The sequence below is a fragment of the Pan troglodytes genome, chromosome 12 (assembly GCF_028858775.2).
Source record: "Pan troglodytes isolate AG18354 chromosome 12, NHGRI_mPanTro3-v2.0_pri, whole genome shotgun sequence".
Classification (NCBI taxonomy): domain Eukaryota; kingdom Metazoa; phylum Chordata; class Mammalia; order Primates; family Hominidae; genus Pan; species Pan troglodytes.
Window position 1 is genome coordinate 64,757,297 of NC_072410.2, and position 20,131 is coordinate 64,777,427.

Consider the following 20,131-nt stretch of genomic DNA (forward strand, 5'->3'; position numbering starts at 1 on the left):
GCAGTGCTTTTGCCACTCTTCCCCAGCCCCAGGTGGTGCAGCTCACAGCTCTGGGAGAAACTCCTGTCCTCTGCTTGAGGAGAGGAGAGGGAAGAGTAAAGAAGACTTTGCCTTGCAAGCTGGATACTAGCTCAGCTGCAGTAGGATAGGGCACCAGGCAGAGTCCAATAGCCCCCATTTTAGGCCCTAGCTTCTGGACAACATTTCTAGACACTCCCTGGGCCAAAAAGGAACCCATTGCCTTGAAGTGAAGGACCTAGTTCTAGAAGGATTCATCACCTGCTGACTAAAGAGCCTTGGACCCTGAATAATCAGCAATGACACCCAGGCAGTACTTTCTGTGGGCCTTGAGTAGGACTCAGAGATGTACTAGCTTCAGGTGAGATCCAGCACATTCCCAGCTTTGGTGGCTACAGGGAGAGACTCCTTCTGTTTGGGAAAAGGAGACAGAAGAGTAAAGGGGACTTTGTCTTCCACCTTAGGTACCAGCTCAGCCACAGTAGGGTAGAGGACCAAGCAGGCTCTTGCGGTCCCTGATTCCAGGCCTTGGTTCTTGGACAGCATTTCCAGAACAGTCCTAGGCCAGAGGGAACCCCACTTTCCTGAAGGGAGGGTCCTAGGCCTGGAGGCAATCACCAAAAGCTGACTGAAGAACACGTGGGCCTTGAGTGAACACTGGTGGTGGTTAGGCAGTACTCACCATAGGCCTAAGGCAGTGGTGGCCTTGGGGAGATACTGCTTTGCTTATGGAAAGGGGAAAGAAAAGTCAGAAGGACTTTGTCGTGTGGCTTGGGTGCCAACTCAGCCACAGTAGAATAAGGCACCAGGTATATTCCTGAGATTTTTGACTCCAAGTCCTGGCTCCTGGACAGCATCTCTGGACCTAGCTGGGACCAGGGAGAATGCACTGCCCTAAAGGCAAGGAGACAAGCTTGGCTGGCTTTGCTACCTGCGGATTGTAGAGCTCTTGGGCTTTGAGCAAACATAGGTGGTAGCCAGGCAGTGGTTATTGTGGGCCTTGGGCAAGACACAGACCATGGTGGCTTTAGGTCTGACCCAGCACAGTCCCAGTGTTGGTGGCCACTAGGGTGCTGTGTCATCCCTCCCCCAGCTCAAGGAAGCTTAGCATGGAGAAAGAGACTCCACTTGTTTGGGAGAAAGTAAGGGAAGAGAACAAAAATCTCTGTCTGGTAATCTAGAGAATTCTTCTGGATCTTATCCAAGACCACCAAGGTAGTACTTCTATGAGTCTACAAGAACCACCGCATTACTGGGCTTTGGATGCCACCTGATGCAGATATGGCTGCAGAGACTAAAAACATAGATTATAACACTTAAATTTCTTTGAATACTGAATACTGAGAAAGCCTTCCAAAGAAGGATGGGTATAAACAGGCCCAGACTGTGAAGACTACAATAAATATTTAACTCTTGAATGCTGAGAAACTGACAAATATCCACAAGCATCAAGACCTTCCAGGAAAACCTGACCTCACCAAATGAACTAAATAAGTCAGCAAGGACCAATCCTGGAGAGACAGAGATATATGACCTTCCCAACAGAATTCAAAATAGTTGTTTTGAGGAAACTCAATTAAATTCAAGATAACACAAAGAAAGAATTCAGAAGCCTATCATATAAATTTAACAAAGAGATTGAATAGTTAAAAAATCAAGCAGAAATTCTGGAGTTGAGAATGCAATGGACATACTAAAGAATGCATCAGAGTCTTTTAACAGCAGGATTAATCAAGCAGAAGAAGAATTAGTGAGCTTGAAGACAGGCTATCTGAAAATTCACAGTCAGAAGACAAAAGAAAAAATAATTTTAAAAAATGAATATCTACAAGATCTATTTACAAGGTTTGCCAGATAGCCTCAGAAGGGCAAATCTAAATTATTAGCCTTAAAGAGAAGGTAGAGAGATAGGAGTAGAAAGTTTATTGAAAGGGATAATAACTGAGAACTTCCCAAGCCTAGAGAAAGACATCAAAAGTCAAGTACAAGAAGGTTATATAACACCAAGGAGATTTAACCCAAAGAAGACATTTAATAATTAAACTCTCAAAGATCTATGATAAAGTATCCTAAAAGCAAGAGAAAATAAACAAATAACATATGAAGGAACTTCAATACATCTGGCAGCAGACTTTTAGTGGAAACCTTACAGGCCAGGAAACACTGGCATGACGTATTTAAAGTGCTGAAGGAAAAAAACCCCACTTTTATCCTAGAATTATAGATCCAGTGAAAATATCCTTCAAATATAAAGAAGAAATAAAGACGTTCCCAGACCAAAAAAGCTGAGGGATTTCATCAACACCAGACCTGTCCTACAAAAAATGCTAAAGGGAGTTTTTTAATCTGAAAAAATGAAGACATTAATGAGCAGTAAGAAATCATCTGAAGGTGTAAAACTCAGTGGCAATAGTTACACAGAATATTATAACTGTAATTGTGGTTCATAAACTACTTATATCCTGAGTAGAAAGACTAAAATATGCCCAGCAGTTTGGGAGGCCGAGGCAGGTGGATCATGAGGTCAGGAGTTCAAGAACAACCTGATCAACATGCTGACACCCCGTCTCTACTAAAAATACAAAAATTAACCCAGCATGGTGCCATGCACCTGTAATGCTAGCTACTCAGGAGGCTGAGGCAGGAGAATCTCTTCAACCCGAGAGGCAAAGGTTGCAGTGAGTTGAGATCACGCCACTGGACTCCAGCCTGGGCGATAGAGCGAGACTCCATCTCAAAAAAAAAAAAAAGACTAAAATATGAAAAGATCAAAAATAATAGCTACAACAACTTTTCAAGACATAGGCAATACAATAAAATATAAATAGAGACAACAAAATGTTCAAAAGTGGGGATAAGAAGTTTAAGTGTAGAGTTTTATTAGTTTTCTCTTTGCTTGTTTGTTTATGCAGTCTTTAGTTGTCATCCATTTAAAATAATGGGTTATAAGATATTATTCAGAAGCCTCCTGGGAACCTAAAAAAATATACGACAGACACACACACACACACACACACACACACACACACACACACACAGAAGAAATTAAAACATATTACCAGAGAAAACTACCTTCACTAAAAGGAAGACAGGAAGAAAGGAAAGAAAGAAGTCTACAAAACAACTGGAAAACAAATAACAAAATGGTAGGATTAAGTCTTTACTTATAAATAAGAACATTGAATATAAATGAACTAAACACTCTAATAAAAAACACAGAGTGGCTGAATGGATAGAAAAACAAGACCCAGTGATCTGTGACCTACAAGAAATACACTTCATCTATAAAGACTGAAAAAAAAAAGATGAAAAAAAGACTAAAAAAAGGGATGGAAAAGATATTCCATGCAGTGGAAACCAAAACAGAGCAGGAGTAGCTTTGCTTTATCAGACAAAATAGATTTCAAGACAAAAACTATAAAAAGAGGCCAACAATAAGGTCATTATATCATGATAAAGGGGTAAGTTCAGCAAGAGGATAAAACAATTCTCTGTCTCTCTCTCTATATATACACACACACACTATATATATACACACACTATATATGTATATATATAATTGTATATATATACACTATATACACACACACACATATATATATGTATATATATATGTGACACTGGAGGACACTGGAGGACCCAAATATATAAAGCAAATATTATTAAGGCTAAAGAGAGACCCCAATACAGTAGTAGCTGGAGACTTCAATACCCAACTTTCAGCACTGGACAGATCATCCAGACAGAAAATCAACAAAAAAGCATTAGACTTAATCTGCACTATAGAACAAGTGGACCTAGCAGATATATACAGAACAATTTATTCAATGGCTGCAGGATATACATTTTTTCCTCAGCACATGGATTATTCTCAAAGATACCCTATATTTTAGCTCACAAAAAAAGTCTTAAAAAATAAAAAAAGAAATTATATCAGGTATTTTCTCTAGCCACAATGGAATAAAACTAAAAATCAGTATCAAGAGAAATTGTATTAACTATAAAAACACATGGAAATTAAACAGTATGCTCCTGAATGACCAGTGGGTCAACGAAAAAATTAAGAAGGAAATTAAAACATTTTTTTCAAACAAATGATAATGGAAACAGAACATACCAAAATTTATGGGATATAGTGAAAGCAGCGCTAAGAGGAAAGTTTATAGCTATACACATCTATATCAAGAAAGCCAAAAACCTCAAATGAACAACCTAACAATACATCTTAAAAAACTAGAAAATCAAGAGAGCAAACCAAATTGAAAATTAGAAGAAAAGAAATAATAAAGATTAGAGAAAAATAAATAAAACAAATGAAAAATAATAAATCAGAGCAGAAATAAATGAAACTGAAGTGAAAAAAATTCAAAAGATCAACAAAATGAAAAGTTGATTTGTTAAAAAGATAAAGTAGACAAACCTTGAGCCAGACTATTAAAAAAAGAGAGAAGACCCAAATAAATAAAAGCAGAAATGAAAAAGAAAAAATTTCAACAAATACCACAGAAATTTGCAGGATCATTAGAAGCTACTATAAGCAACTATATGCCAATAAATTGGAAAATCCAGAAGAAATGGATAAATGCCTAGACACATACAATGTACCAAGATTGAATCATAAGGAAATCCAAAACCTGAACAGACCAAGAACAAGTAATTAAATTGAAGCCATAATAAAATGTGCAAAGAAAAGCCTACAACCCAATGGCAGCACTGCCAAATTTTACCAAACATTTGAAGAACTAATATCAATATTACTCAAACTATTTTGAAAAAATAGAGCAGGAGGGAATACTTTCAAACACATCTACAAGGCCAGTATTACCCAGATACCAAAACCAGACAAAGATATATCAAAAAAAGAAAACTTCCAGCCAATATTTCTGATGAATATTGATGGAAAAATCCTCAACAAAATACTAAACCAAATTCAACAACACATTAAAAAGATCACTAATCATCACCAAGTGGGATTGATCCCAGGGATGCAAAGATGGAGCAACATAGGCAAATCAATGAATGTGATACATCATATCAACAGAATGAAGAACAAAAATCTATATGATCATTTCAATCGATGCTGAAAATGCATTTGATAATATTCAACATCCCTTCATGATTAAAAAAAAACCCTAAAAAAACTGGAGGTGGAAGCAACATACCTTAACATAATAAAGACCATATATGACAGACCCATATTTAGTATCACATAGATTGGGGAAAAACTAAAAGCCTTTCCTGTAAGATTTGGAACATGACAAGGATGGTCACTGGCACCACTGTTATTCAACGTATTACTGGAAAGGCTAGCTGGAGCAATCAGACAACAGCAAGAAGTAAAGGGCATCCAAATGGGATAGAAAGAAATCAGATTATCCTTACTTGCAGATGATATGATCTTATATTTGAAAAAACCTAAAGGAAAACTATTAGAACTAATAAATTCAGTAAAGTTTCAGAATACAAGATCAACATACAAAAATCAGTAGCATTTCTATATGCCAGAAGTGAACAATATGAGAAAGGAGTCAAGAAATTAATCTCATTTATAATAGCTACAAATAAAATATCTAGGAATTACCTTAACCAAAGGAGTGAAAGATCTCTGCAATGAAAACTATAAAACACTGATGTAAGAAATTGAAGACACACAAAAAAATGGAAAGGCATTCCAAGTTCTTGGATTGGAAGAATCAATATTGTTAAAATGTCCATTCTAGTGGAAACAATCTACAAGTTCAATGCAGTCCCTATCAAAATACCGATGACTTTCTTCACAAAATAGAAAAAACAATTCTAAAATTTATATGGAATCACAAAAGACCTAGAATAGCCAAAGCTATCCTAAGCAAAAAGAACACTACTGAAGGAATCACATTACCTGACTTCAAAGTATACAGCAGAGGTGTAGTAACCGAAATGGCATGGTACTGACATAAAAACAGACACAGAGATCAGAAGAACGGAAGAGAGGACACAGAAATAAATTCACACATCTAGAATAGACTGATTTTTGACAAAGGTGCCAAGAACATACATTATGGAAAGGAAAGTCTCTTCAATAAATGTTGCTGGTAAAACTGGATATCCATACGCATAAGAACGAAACTAGACCCCTATCTCTCCCCATACAAAAATCAAATAAAAATGAATTAAAGACTGAAATCTAAGAACTGAAACTGAAACTACTAAAGGGAAACCTTGGAGAAATTCTCTAGACATTGGAATGGGCAAAAATTTCTTGAGTAATATCCACAAGCAAAGGCAACCAAAGCAAAAGGGGATAAATGGGATCACAACTAACTAAAAAGCTTCAGCACAGCAAAGGAAACAAAAAAAGGTGAAGAGACAACCCACAGAATGGAAGAAAATATTTGCAAACTATACATTTGACAAGGGATTAATAATCAGAATATATAAGAAGTTCAAACAACTTTATGGAAAAAATCTAATAATCTGATTTAAAAACAGACAAAAGATCTGAATAGACATTTCTCAAAAAAAAAACATACAAATGGCAAACAGGCATATGAAAAGGTACTCAACATCACTGGTCATCAGGAAAATGCAAATCAAAGCTACAAAGAGTTATCATCTCAGTTCAGTTAAAATAACTTTTATCTAAAAAACAGGAAATAACAAATACTGGTGAGGATGTGGAGAAAAGAGAACCCTCATACAGTATTGGTGGGAGTGTAAACTAGTACAATCACTGTGGAGAACAGTTTGGAAGTTCCTCAGAAAAAATGGAGCTAAAAATAGAGCTACCATATGATCCAGCAGTCTCACAGCTAGGTATATATCCCAAAGAATAGAAATCAGTTTATAGGAGAGATATCTGCACTTCTATGTTTATTGCAGCACCATTCACTCTAGTCAATATTTGGAAGCAACCTAAGTGTCCATCAGCAGATGAATGGATAACAAAAATGTGGTACACATACACAATGGAGTACTATTCAGCCGTAAAAGAAAATGAGATCCTGTCATTTGCAACAACATGGATGGAACTGGAGGACATTAAGTTAAGTGAAATAGGCCAGGCACAGAAAGACAAACTTCTCATATTCTCACTTATTTGTGAAAACTAAAAATTAAAACAATTGAACTCATGGAGATATAGATAGAATTACGGTTACTAGAAGCTGGGAAGAGGAGTGGGAATGATTAGTGGGTACAAAAATAGATAGAATGAATAAAATTTAGTATTATGATAGCATAACAGGGTACCTATAATCGACAATAATTTATTATGTATTAAAAATAACTATAATTGGATTGTTTGTATTGCAAAGAGAGAATAAATTCTTGAGGTCATGAATGCCCCATTTACCCTGATGTTATTATTACACATTGTATGCTTGTATCAAAATATCTCATGTAACCCATAGGTATATACACCTACGTACCCACAAAAATTAAAATCTAAAAAAAATTGTATACTAATTGTGAAAAGAATATCCAAAATCTACTCTCTTAGCATGATGAGGATATTCAAAATCTACTCTCTTAGCTTACAATTGTATTTGAATATTCTCATCACGCACACACACACACACACACACAAGAAGGTAACTATGTGAGGTGATGGTTATGTTAGCGTGATTGTGGTAATCATTTCATAACATATACATATATTTAAACATCACATTGTACACTTTAAACATATACAGTTTTTCTCAATTAAACCCCACTAAAGCTGAAAAAAGATGACGATGTTGACAACAATATATTAGTCTTCTGTATATATAGCAGAATTTTAGAATGCGTATCTTTCCTGTTTTTTTAATTTCTTTCAATTTAAAGGCAATAATTCAATTTTTGATGGATCAGCTATCCTTAGAAGAGTGAATTGTCAGGACTTTGTTAGGATCCAAATCCACTCAACTTATCTAAATCCCCTCAAACACAAGTAGCCTTAGGAAAACCTAAAGTTTGAGCTAATTGGGTTGTATTGTATATAAGAAATTCAGATGAGGTATTGAAAACAAGATTTTAGAGTTTACAGAGGATACTAAAACTAGAGGCTGAGCAAATAATGAGGAACAAAACAATCAGACTCAAAAGGATTTGGATTGTATAAGTAATTGGATCAGCAGATGGCAAATGCAGTTCAGTACAGGAAAATGTAAAATAGACTTGAAGCGAAAGAAACAAACTAGAGAATATGTGCTAAATGAAATAATCATCCAGAATGCTGACCAGGAAATGGAAAGGAGGGGCTATTATAAAACATAAATCATAGCAACTCCTAGCTTATGGCTAATTCTGTTGTTTTAGAATCCTAACAAAAAAAAATGTGCACACATATCATCTTTACTGGGAACTTACTGTTCCCTATGGGAACTAGCAGTTGCTTCAAATTGCAATCATTTCACTCAGTTTTGTAGAGGCACCTTTCAAAGTTTTTTTAAGGTGTTACTTTTTTGAGTGCAGATTTTTCTCCTCTTTGTTTAAGCTTATGCTCATTATTATATAATTACCCTTTTCAGATATTGCTGGGAAAATTCAGAACAATGTTTTCAGGATATTTTACTAATTACCCTATAATTCACCTTGTCAGACAATCCCCAGGAGGATCCACACAAGGCTATCACTCCCCATTTGTCCTATTCTCTGAAGATACAGTATACATTTTGCAAGGGTGGGAGATCAACTGTTTGGTGAGGCAAAGCTATAGGCAGTGGATTAAAAATGTGTGTGTGTGTGTGTGTGTGCGCGCGCTTAAGAATTACCTGGGCAGGTATTTTAAAATGGAATTACTTAGATTCCTTCTCCAGAGGTTGACACAGTACAACTGAGAAGGGGCCTCACAAGTGGCATCCCTAATAAGCACCCTTGATGATTCTGATGTAGGCCATCTTTGGGAGACATTTTGAAAAATACCAAGTAGCTAGCAAGAAAAAAGCAGAAAGAACACCAAGTCCTAGTCCCTGCTCATCTAACTGGCTGATTAATTTGTTAACAGTCACACCACTCAGGCCTCATGTTCTTCATCTGGAAAATGAGTTCAGTATCTGTCCATCATACCTGACAGAGGAGCAAATGAAATAACATCTAGAATCTTCTTGCATACAAATATAAATGAAGGTAAAATGCTTGCCAAAATATAACATGTACTATTCTGATCCCACAATAAAATGCTTTTAAGTGGATGATTGAGGCAGCCACCTACACCCAGCCGGAGTCAGATTTTCCTTTTCATCTATTGCCACAGGAATTCTCACCCATAGTTGATCTCTGCAACCAAATAGGTACTGAAAGTAGTAGGTGTTTTCCTTTGTGTATTTTTAAAAAGTGCTAAGAGAAGGTCACTAACTGTGTCCCCATGTTTTTGTTACTCTCAGGGAGCAACGTTTTGAATAGCAGTCTTCAGTGTTTAGATCCAGTTGCGTACCCTATGGTCACCGATACTCAACTCCAGCTTTTGTTGTTGAGAATGAAAATGACTTCCACTAGTCTGACAAGCACATAATAATCACCCTTTCATCACCTACTACTGAGGTCTCTTTCTCATCTGCAGAAAGTAAAACTGAAGTCTGTTTACAAATCATAACTGAGCCCATTGAGTAAAATATCCTGTGAAATCAATTGATCGTGAGGATATGTGAAAATTTCCATAGTTTGCGTCTTATTGAAATTCTGTATTAGCCAGACAGTCTTATCTGGAGTGTGACAGTTAGTTCAATTAAAGAATAATAAGTCCAAAAATGATATGAGTCAACTAAACAGAGGCATCCAGACATTGTGCTCTGGGCTGAGATTTACTATAAATATGGGAAGAGTGTATGCACTGCACAGCTTTTTTTTGGACTGATCTTATTCGATAAGCTTCTCTTTGGAACAGTCTGTGAACATGGCTACCATGTAATTAGCTAAGCAATAAGTTAGGTGTTTAAAAATATTTTTTCAGGTGCTTTTTTGTATTCATGATAGAGTCTCAACACCAAAAATCAATCTCAATCAAAGCAGCAACTGAGTTTATCATAAATTATCATGAAAAGGTTTTCTACTGAGTAGATGGTTAATTACTATCTAATTTGAATAATTTTGCATATTAATGAGGAATGAATGAAAATCATTTTTAGACTTTTAACTTCAGCTGAGAAACCCATGGAGATAATGGCTCCTTTTTAAGAGGTATGTGATCTCTGTTACCAAAGAAGATACTTTTTAAAAAAAATTTACTGACTTCGGTTGATTAATGGATTAGTGTTTTCCCATTAATAAACTATATCCAAATGAAAGACAACTTCATTATTTGACTCTGTAGCCCCTAGCTGCCTGCCAGGTAAGAAAAATGGAAAATAGATGAAGAATGTGCTAAGGAAAAATATAACCTTGCTCAGTCCTTCAAAATTTCTGGATACAGACATTTGTGTGTTACTGATTGTGAATGAATTTTTATAACTTGTATATTTTTGTCACATGAAGCTCTATGTATACTTGTTTACACATGATATTTAGATTTAGAATGTACATATTGAGCTGAAAATAAGGGTATACTCTTAAAACTATTACTGTATTCTCCAATTTGAAAAAGTGACTGACAATTGCCTCAGGACTCAGAAATTATTGCCAGCCAGAAATCGAAAGTCACTTTTATAAAGTATCATGAAAACTTTCTTAGCATTGCAAACAAAGAATAACACTTTTTATACTTTTTAAGAGAAATATTGTTTATATTTCTTATAAAACATTATAAAATATATTTCCATTTAGGAAAAATAAGGAACAAACTACTTATCTCCCTCCAGTTTTCTTTTACCTTTATCTTTTATTTCATACTCAAAACTTCCCTATTTGATACTTACTTTTAGACTATCTTTTTTTCCCCTCTTTGGGCAGAGTCTGCCATTATCCAATGATTCCATGCATTCAGTGGACTCTATACAGGATTTATTGCAGAATAATGCAGAACAGTCTTGATGAATTAAATTGGACAAGTATTTTTATACTTTGCAAACCAAAAACTTTAACCAAGATGGTCAATAGAACAAGATATTAATTCTTACAGCCCACATTCAACTTTTAAAATTGGATATTTTAGTCATGCCAATACCAGACCAGACAAGCATTGAGTTTAAAAATCTTCAGATATATAGAAATGTTCTTAAGATCAGCATTAATCAGCATTGTATTTTATCAAGAAGGATCATGATTAGATTGGACTCATGGAATTTCAATTGAGCACACAGATTTCAGAGCATGATTATAAAGTTCAATAGATGCCTTTGGGTTACTTAACTCAATAGAAGAGTAAAAAGTAGAAGTGAGTTTTCTTTCTGGGTCTAGAGAACATGTCTTTTATATTACTAAAAACTCCAACAACACAAGCTCAATAATATCTGAAAAAGGAACTGCTTAGATGGGTGCTTTCACAATCAGTCCCAGACTTGTCCCACTCACTATTCATTTACCATCATGGTCAGTACCTTCCTGGCCAGAAAGTGAAGAAGATTTTACCAATATAAGGGTGATAGACTCTAAAAGTGGCATTGACAATACATCTGAAGAAAAGTCTGGAAAAGAGGCAAGCCATTTTAAAAAGAACTAAAAACCTTGATGTTTCCAATTGAGCCATATGCCAGGGTAACTCTCAGGATAAGAAATGAACTATATTTTATATGCACAAAGTAGGATTTTTCAAAAAAAATGAAATGAAAAGTGGCATTAGCATGAGCTGTCCACTCCCCCTCTCCTCCTTCTGGTCTCTTCCAGTCTCTTTTGCCAAAGAACTGAGAATGAATTTTTGAGAGCCAAGGATATGGAAAGGAAGACAAAATAAAGCTGGGAGAATTTTGGCGGAATTACATGCTTAACATACTGCACCATTTCTTTAATATATTTAAATAGTCCTGTGTCATCAGTTGGTGGCTTTTCTTTTCAACAATTTGCAATGTATTTTGTTTTTCCTTAATTAAGCTTCACATGCTGGAATTAATTACTGCTGGGTAGTTGAAATCTGGTGGTCTAATTTTCAACTTTAGCTAATAAAGCTCAAAATCTACATTCAGCTCTGAAATGATCAACCTTACCAAATTATATTTGTCCACTTTTATCTTCTAGATAATGAATATACAGGGCAGCTGCAAACTGTGATTGTAAAATAACAAGATTATTTTTCATGTGTGACTTGTAAATCCTCTCTCTTTATAAAAAAAACTTTATCATATGAAAGATCTTTATATTATAGGGATTGCATGTAAAACACAGGTTGCACATGTGTCTCCAAAGTATTCAAAGCCATCCCCTCTCTTAACCATTAAAGTAAAGCTATATCAACATTTCATTTGTCAAAAAAAAGTGAAAATTTTCTATATCATAAGCAGTTCAGTATGCTACCCTGGAAAAGTTTTAAAATATCTAGATACCATTACCCCAAACTAAATATTTTAAAGACTCTAAAAACTTTAGTCATAAATTGGTTGAAAGCAGGAAACCAGTCTACATCTAGATCTAGTATGCCTAATTTTAGATAATAAAATACACATATACAATAAACTGCTCTCACATGCATAATGAGGTGTATTAGCAGGCATTATCATCTTTATTTTGCAGATGAATATATTAGGACTCAGAGATATTGAGATCTCAGGTCACTCTATGAAAGACTCGTCTTCAATTTGGGTCATCTGAATTTATAGCCTGACCTCCTTTTATTTATACCACAAGCAACCATTATAAAAGCAGAAAAGGAAGAACTGGAGGTAAGGGAGTAAAGGCTGATCAAGTGAGAGAGTGAGTAGGTCTAGTGCTAATTTCTTTACCTTTCTCTTTTCCTACATGTTGTTTCTTGTATTTCAACAAATTATCTCCCAGGTTGTTGGTATTCTTTCTCCAAGCCAGCTAGATCATGGATTATTAATCAACATTAAGGCATAAATGACTTCCTGACCAAATTTTAGCAAATTTTAGGAGATGATATCTGTATCCCTAATTAGAACCTAATGATTCATCAGCTAGTAATCTAGAGATTGTACATTTGAAAATTTACATTGTGTATACTTGTTACATGTACTCCTCACTTATTTAGGCTTCTAAAATAGTACTTTACATATGCTAGTTTATTTGATTCCCACAACAGCCTTATGAAGCAGATACTACTATGATCCTTATTCTACAAATGAGAAAACAGAAGGTAGAAGAACTTAAGTGACTTTCCAAAGAGTTGAAGCTGGAATTTGAAATTACATCTGTCCAATTTCAGAGCCAGACAGTCACTCCACACTTCTGTAAATGGCTTTTCTCTACTCTGACTTAGTAAAACACATGGTCTAAGCTTTCTTATTTATGAGCTGCATCACTTTGGGTAAGATACTTAATTAGCTAAGCATTAGTTTCCTCCTCATTTGTCAGATAGGGCTAGTGATTACAAAGAGGTTTTTTAAAATTAAAAAAATTGAAAACCAATATCATACATGAAAAAAATTGTAGTGCTATTATTATTATTATTATCATTGGGCTTAAGGAGGGTGGGTTGATATAGTGAATATTCAAAACTTATAGGCTAACCTGAAGTTAAATGCAGTTGTTTATAGTTGAACCATAGTTGACTATGGTTCTTTAGGGGGTAGTCTTTTTTTTTTTTTTTTCTCTGAGACGGAGTTTTGCTCTTGTTGCCAGGCTGGAGTGCAATGGCACGATCTCAGCTCACCGCAACCTCAGCCTCCCAGGTTCAAGCGATTCTCCTGCCTCAACCTCCTGAGTAGCTGGGATTACAGGTATGTGCCACCATGCTTGGCTAATTTTGTATTTTTAGTAGAGATGGGGTTTCTCCATGTTGGTCAGGCTGGTCTCGAACTCCTGACCTCAAGTGATCTGCCTGCCTCTACCTCCCAAAGGGCTGGGATTACAGGTTTGAGCCACCGCGCCCGCCCTTGGTGGGTATTCTTAAGATTGAAACATTTGTGGAGGTATTTATTTCTCCATCTAATGGGAGGCTTGTGCAGCAGTCCCCAGCCTTTTGGCACCAGGGACCAATTTCATGGAAGACAATTCCACGAAACTGGCATGGGGAATGGTGGTTTTGGGATGAAACTGTTTCACCTCATCAGGCATTAGATTCTCATAAGGAGCGTGCAACCTAGATCCCACACATGCACAGTTCACAAGCAGGGTTTGTGGTCCTATGACAATCTAATGTCTCTGCTGGGCTGACTGGAGGCGGATCTCAGGCTGTAATGCTGGCTTGCCCACCACTCACTTCTTGCTGTGTTTCCTGGTTCCTAACAGGCCACAAACCGGTACTGGTCTGCAGCCCAGCGGGTTGGGGACCCCTGATGTAAGATCTATCAATGCAGCTTGAGCCTTTTATGACAAATACAGCTTATCGCAGATAACTGTTTATAGTAAGGTTTCAGTTAGAAACTGGAATTTCCTCTTGTTCATGAAGATTTCTAGTCATCATTGTTCCATCTTCTGCTTTGGTAGGGAAGTGGAGTTGGGTACAGTGGAAATCTTTCAGCTGCATTTTTCCCCATATTATTTTACCATCCTAGGCAGCACATGTGTATATAATTATTGTATCTTTATTTTTTTAATCCATTCACCTGATTTCTTTAAATATGTGATGGTAGAACATGCTGATAAAACTTGCCACTTTGAAGTCAAATCTCATTATATAATTCTGGGCCTGATCTTCAAAAATAAAATAATAGAATTATTACTTTATAGTTGTTAGGTTATAAATGCTTTCATGTTTGCAAAATGTTTTTAGATTTATGTAGAATCATGTGTAGTTCATTATTGTAAAGTTTTATGATAACCAGAACTCACATTAATGTCTTTTGCTTAGTTTTCAATACATTTTCAACTAGAACATGTATTTAGTCTTTTTGGTTTTGAGGTAACTATTCCTATTCGGAGATAGAACTTTTAAAGAACTATGATTTTATTTTGCTATTACTAATTTTGTCCTTTTTATGTAAATATATATTATGTACATTTCATTTTACAGTGCACTTATTTAATATAAATAGTTCTATAAACTTGTATTTTTTGTGTGAGGATCTTGAAATCAAAATAATCAACAGCAAACATCACAACTACAGCTTCAGCTTTAAATATCTTATAATCCAATCAAATTGTTTGAGTAGTAATGTATTTAAATGTTGTTATGGAATCCCCTCCAGACTTTTAAAAATGGTTACTCTGTTCCTGGGTTTGCTATTTATGAAATTCATGAAGGATGACATATTTTAATAATAGAGAATTTGACTTGGAGAGCAATGTTTCTTTTTATGTCTCAATAAAATCTAAAATTTTCTGGCTTAACTTTCAGAGGGACACAGCCACAAATTATTCTTTTATTAGTGAATGTATATACATCTGTTGTTGCTGCTGTAATTAGAGTGACCTTAAATGAGAAGTCTTACCTGAGTTGTTTAATACCTTTTTGGATATTTGGATGAAGAAGAAGTTTTACCTAAGGAGATGAGGCACCAGGATGATACTAGGTGTGAAAAATACCTTTACAAAAGACTCATAGCAGAGGTCGTCATCTATAATTAAGTATAATGTAATATTTCAGGCCTTACCTAAGCCCTGATGTAGGTTAAATTATTTTTAAATTGTATAGGTTAAAAAAATGAATCGGGATAGAGTTATATTATTAGTCCTACAGAGCTGATATTAACTAAGGTTTTACTGTGTGCTATGTCCTAGGCTAAAACACTTTATACAATTCATGTAGTCGTTTTATGAGATAATTTCCATTTTTTCTGATAACGAACCTAAGTAAAAAAAAAAAAAAAGTAAGGTTAAGTGCCACAAATAGTAAACATTGGGATCTTGGCTATCTGACCTCAGAGCCTCATGTTTATTAGAAATTAATACAGATGTATTTAATTGCGCACATATATTTAATTGATTAATGGACAGAGGATCCTAATTGCAGAAGTAAATATTCTTGAAGTTTCAAAACATTAATATTCTATAAAATAAATTTTTTGTTTGAAAAGTTGATGTTTTTTCTCTTTAATGTATTAAGCAATTTTGTGTTTGACTTAAGAATTAGACAAGTAAATTGGCATTAGTTTTGTTGGCATTTATATAGGCAAGCTAATAACTTATTGTGGTTACATTTTAACATGACTTATTCAATTAAGGCTTTATTAAATACTTACATATAAATATTATTAAGCCCCATTAAAAAGTACTTTAAACTGAAATATGATATAGAAACAGTATTTTTTTAAATGCTACAATTTGGCATGAAAAAAATCCAATTTGGTATCCTAATATTCCATATGTCTCTGCAGTATTAAAACATGCAAAGAGTAGGTATAATTTGTGAAAATATCCTAATATTATTATAAACATATATTGAACAAAACAATGAAGATCATAGTAAAGTTGCAGTGAAAAGTGCATCTAAAGTTTTAGAAATATTTGGGTGCAATATAATATCACATATAAGAGCAAAATTTAAAGTCAGGGAGATATCTAGCTAGGCCACCAAACTGCCCTCCTTATTCAACTTTATTCCTCTGTAATTTAGTTGGCAGATAAATTTCTCCTGAAAACAGAAAAAGGAGATTTAGATACATTGGCCCATTCCTATCAAATAAAAAAAAATTGCTAATAATCTTTTGATGAGGAAATATTTGGAAAACTACTTTTTTAGCACTTATTATGTAGGAAGTAATTTAAAAAGCACTTTTATAGACAGTCATTTAACCTTTACGTAATCCCTATAAAATACCTATTACCAACTAGGTAAGTCTTTAAAACTCATGAGTTTCCATGACTTGCGTAATGTAAAATAACTAGAAATAAATTGGTAGGGCCAAGATTGAATCCCAGGCCTCATTCTCTAAATCCAGTGTGTTCTGGCCTCTCATGATCTTAGAATGTCCATGTTTCAGTCTGTTCAGGCTGCTATAACAAAAATATCATAGACTGTATGGTTTAAACAACAAGCATTTGTTTTTCACAGTCCTGCTGGCTGAGAATCTCAGATGCAGGTTCCAGCAGATTCAGTGTCTGAGGAGGCCCACTTCCTGGTTCATAGACAGCTGTCTTCTTGCTGTGTCCTCACATGGTGGAAAGAGTGAGGGATCTTTCTGGGATCTTTTTAGTAAGAGCACTAATTCCATTCATGAGGGCTTCACCATCATGTCCCAAAGTCCCCACCTTCTAATACTGTCACATTAGGGGTAAGGGTTTTAATATATGAATCTCGGGATACAAATATTTAGTCCATAACAGCCCATAAGGGTAAATGCATTCCTTTCCTGTTCTAAGCAATTTGTATGAGTTAATTCTTTCTCTACTTTGAATTTCCCAGCATACCAGAAGCTATTTGGCTGCCAGAAAATAGTCTTGTAACAAAAGCGGTTGCTTTTTAGTCAAATTACAAATATCCAACTAAACCATAAGAAACTCTTTATACAAAATTTCTTGGTGTCATCAAACATGTCCTTCCCAGCTCTTTTCTGATTTCCTCTCTGTTTCTGAGCTGGGTTTTGCCTCTGAGCTTATGAGCTGCTCTTCTCCCTTATATTTGTGCTCCTCCCTGTTTTGATTAATTACTTCACTCTATCCTCAAGTTTTAGTCTTTCGTATGAAAAAAAAAAACTTCTTCCTGAAAGCTGGACTTGCTTATCCCTCTGATGAACTCCAACCCAAACTTTGAGTGTTTTCATGCAGTAATGTGTCCCTTGGACACTCTTGGACTCCACCAGCCATGTCATCACTCAAAGTATGAACCCAGATGTCTGAATGAATTAGATAAGACACATGGCTTGTTCACTTGTAGATCTATACCAAAATTGCAGGATTTTTTCATGCAAAACCTAAACTAGCTCTTTTGCTAATTTCGTCCATAATTCTTTATACAACTGAGAAGTTAGAATCTAGCTGAAAATTTGAAACTATTTGCTGTGCATTTATATCAGTTAATACTAGGCATTAATAAAAGATACCTGCATTGTCTTCTTTTCATTTTGTATTGTAAATCCAGCCCTTTCATGGGGTCTAGTAAGATTTGTGTTTTAATGTGCTCCTATATTTAGCAAATATTTACTAAAGGCCTATTATGTGCTAAGCACTCTTCTAGGAGAGCAGGTTATCTCTTATAACTCATTATATTCCCAGTGAATAGCATTAAGTCTTATACATAATGTATCAATTGACAAGCCCTGCTGTTTTGCGAGGTCCTAAAAAGTACAACAGTAACATTCCTGATTTTTTTCTTGGAAATCAGATTTCAGTCTGCTTTGGTCTGATTTTCAGATTTCAGTCCATTTGTCGGTAATTAAATGTTCACGGAATCCCCAATTATATCCATAAATGTATGTGATTATCACTGTAAACTATCCAGGTTCCATTGATGCACATGAGTTATGCTAATGCCTTCAAGTTTATCTAGTTCTTTTATATGTCATTTTCCCTCTTTCCAGTACTTACCTCTTTGAATGAATCAGGGCAACCTTAAGAGAGAAAAACAAAGGTGGAAGTCCACTTAATAGTTACAAAGTAGATTCCCTTTGTGGGGCCAAGCAACTCCTGACAATGGGTGTGGGTTGGTCAGAGCTGGTTTCTGCGACCATCAGAACGCATCAGCACTGTCTGTGTTGTCTATATTGTGGGATTTCTCAAGGCTTTCAATATGCCAATATTAACTGTGACTCTCCAAAAAGGGTGTAGTGTTTCCCAAATGTATTTAACCATGGAACTTAACTCTTATTTTCTTTTGTCAGAGCATCTCTCAGAACAAGTCTCTAGGGACATATAGCTTGGGAAACTCTGAAACACAGAGTCACAAAAAGCATAATGTTTATAATCTAGAATATCTCTGAGGATCTTAATCCAAACTATGTTGCTGATATTACCATGAAGTAACTGGTGAGAGTAATGAGATGTAATGATTTTCATATTTTGCCGATGAGGAAACTGAGATGTAGAAAATTCAAGCAGATTTCCCATGATTGCTGCGTTGAGAAATGTTTAAAAAAAAAAAAAAAGACCCAAAAAACCCTAGAGAACTCAAGTCTGTCTGACCCAATCTTAAAATCATTCCCCAATACTGTCTATTGCTCACTGGTTCTAACTGGGCATTTGGGCCTAGTCTGCAAACTCTGTGTTCCTGGGCCATAGCAGACTTAAAACCAAATCTCTGAGTTTTAATCTCAACATTGGTTAGTCCTTGAGGTGTAAGAGGATGACATCTAGTGAGAGCTTTTCTAAGGGATTAATTCACAGTATTTCATCCTTTTCTGTAGTATTGGCTTTGGAACTTATGTTGGGGGCAGGGATCAACCATCACCACTACCATAGCCACCAGTTTTTATTAAGCAGTAATTATGTGTTGGGTTGGGTAACAAACATTTGAAAACGTATACTTTATCTCCTTTAATCTTTCCCTCAGTCCTATAAGGTTGGCAACATTATAAAGAAACACATTCAGATAAACAAATGATAAAAAAGTCAAATATTTAGTAAATAGAGAAGCCGGGGATTAAATCCAGATCTGATTGATGGCAAATATTACAGGCTTGTCATGATCCATTTTGTCTTCAAAATCTACAGAGATAAACCCTGTATAAATTTCTCCTGGGGTCATGAAGAGACTGGGGTATGAAAGTGCCACACATTTCCTGTCTTCACAAGTTTACTTATTTTCAAAGCTGAGCGTTGTGTTTTATTGTCATAATCCAGGGAAGAGTACAATAGGGGAGTCAGCATCTCAGCCATTCTGATAGAATGCACCTTGACTTTGTTGAACTCCAGAGCTGACCTTCCCAGTGTTGAAAATCTGCATGGAGAAAGGGATTTATCTGGAGCTGTTACAGCTCTGGCATTTAGGCAGCCATGTAGGAATAGCTAGCTATGTGTTTTGTAGAAAATAGATCAACGATGGGGCCCCCATGGGAATGTTTTTTTTTTTTCCTCGATCTTACTTCATGGTTTTAAGTAGTATGGGTTTATTTTACCTATCACGCTAATTACAAATGATTTACCATTTTAATCTGGAATGAAAGATTTTATTTTTTATAAATTGACTATGTGGATGAAACATTTTTCTTCTTATTCCTAAAATACCTGTTATTATGGCTTATAGGATCAATAATTTTTACATTTCACAAAGCTTCTAAGAATATCTGAACAT

At 35.3% G+C, this 20,131-nt stretch overlaps 1 protein-coding gene across 1 annotated transcript in view; it reads left to right on the forward strand.

Moving 5' to 3' along the window:
- LOC134807785 (formin-2-like) overlaps window positions 1-20,131 on the forward strand; it is a 499,018-nt gene that overhangs the window by 116,846 nt on the left and 362,041 nt on the right. The window contains exons 4-5 of the mRNA XM_063788893.1: window positions 12,580-12,728; window positions 13,645-13,742. The gene's annotated coding sequence lies outside the window, so the exon portion shown is untranslated. The remainder of the gene's footprint in view (window positions 1-12,579; window positions 12,729-13,644; window positions 13,743-20,131) is intronic.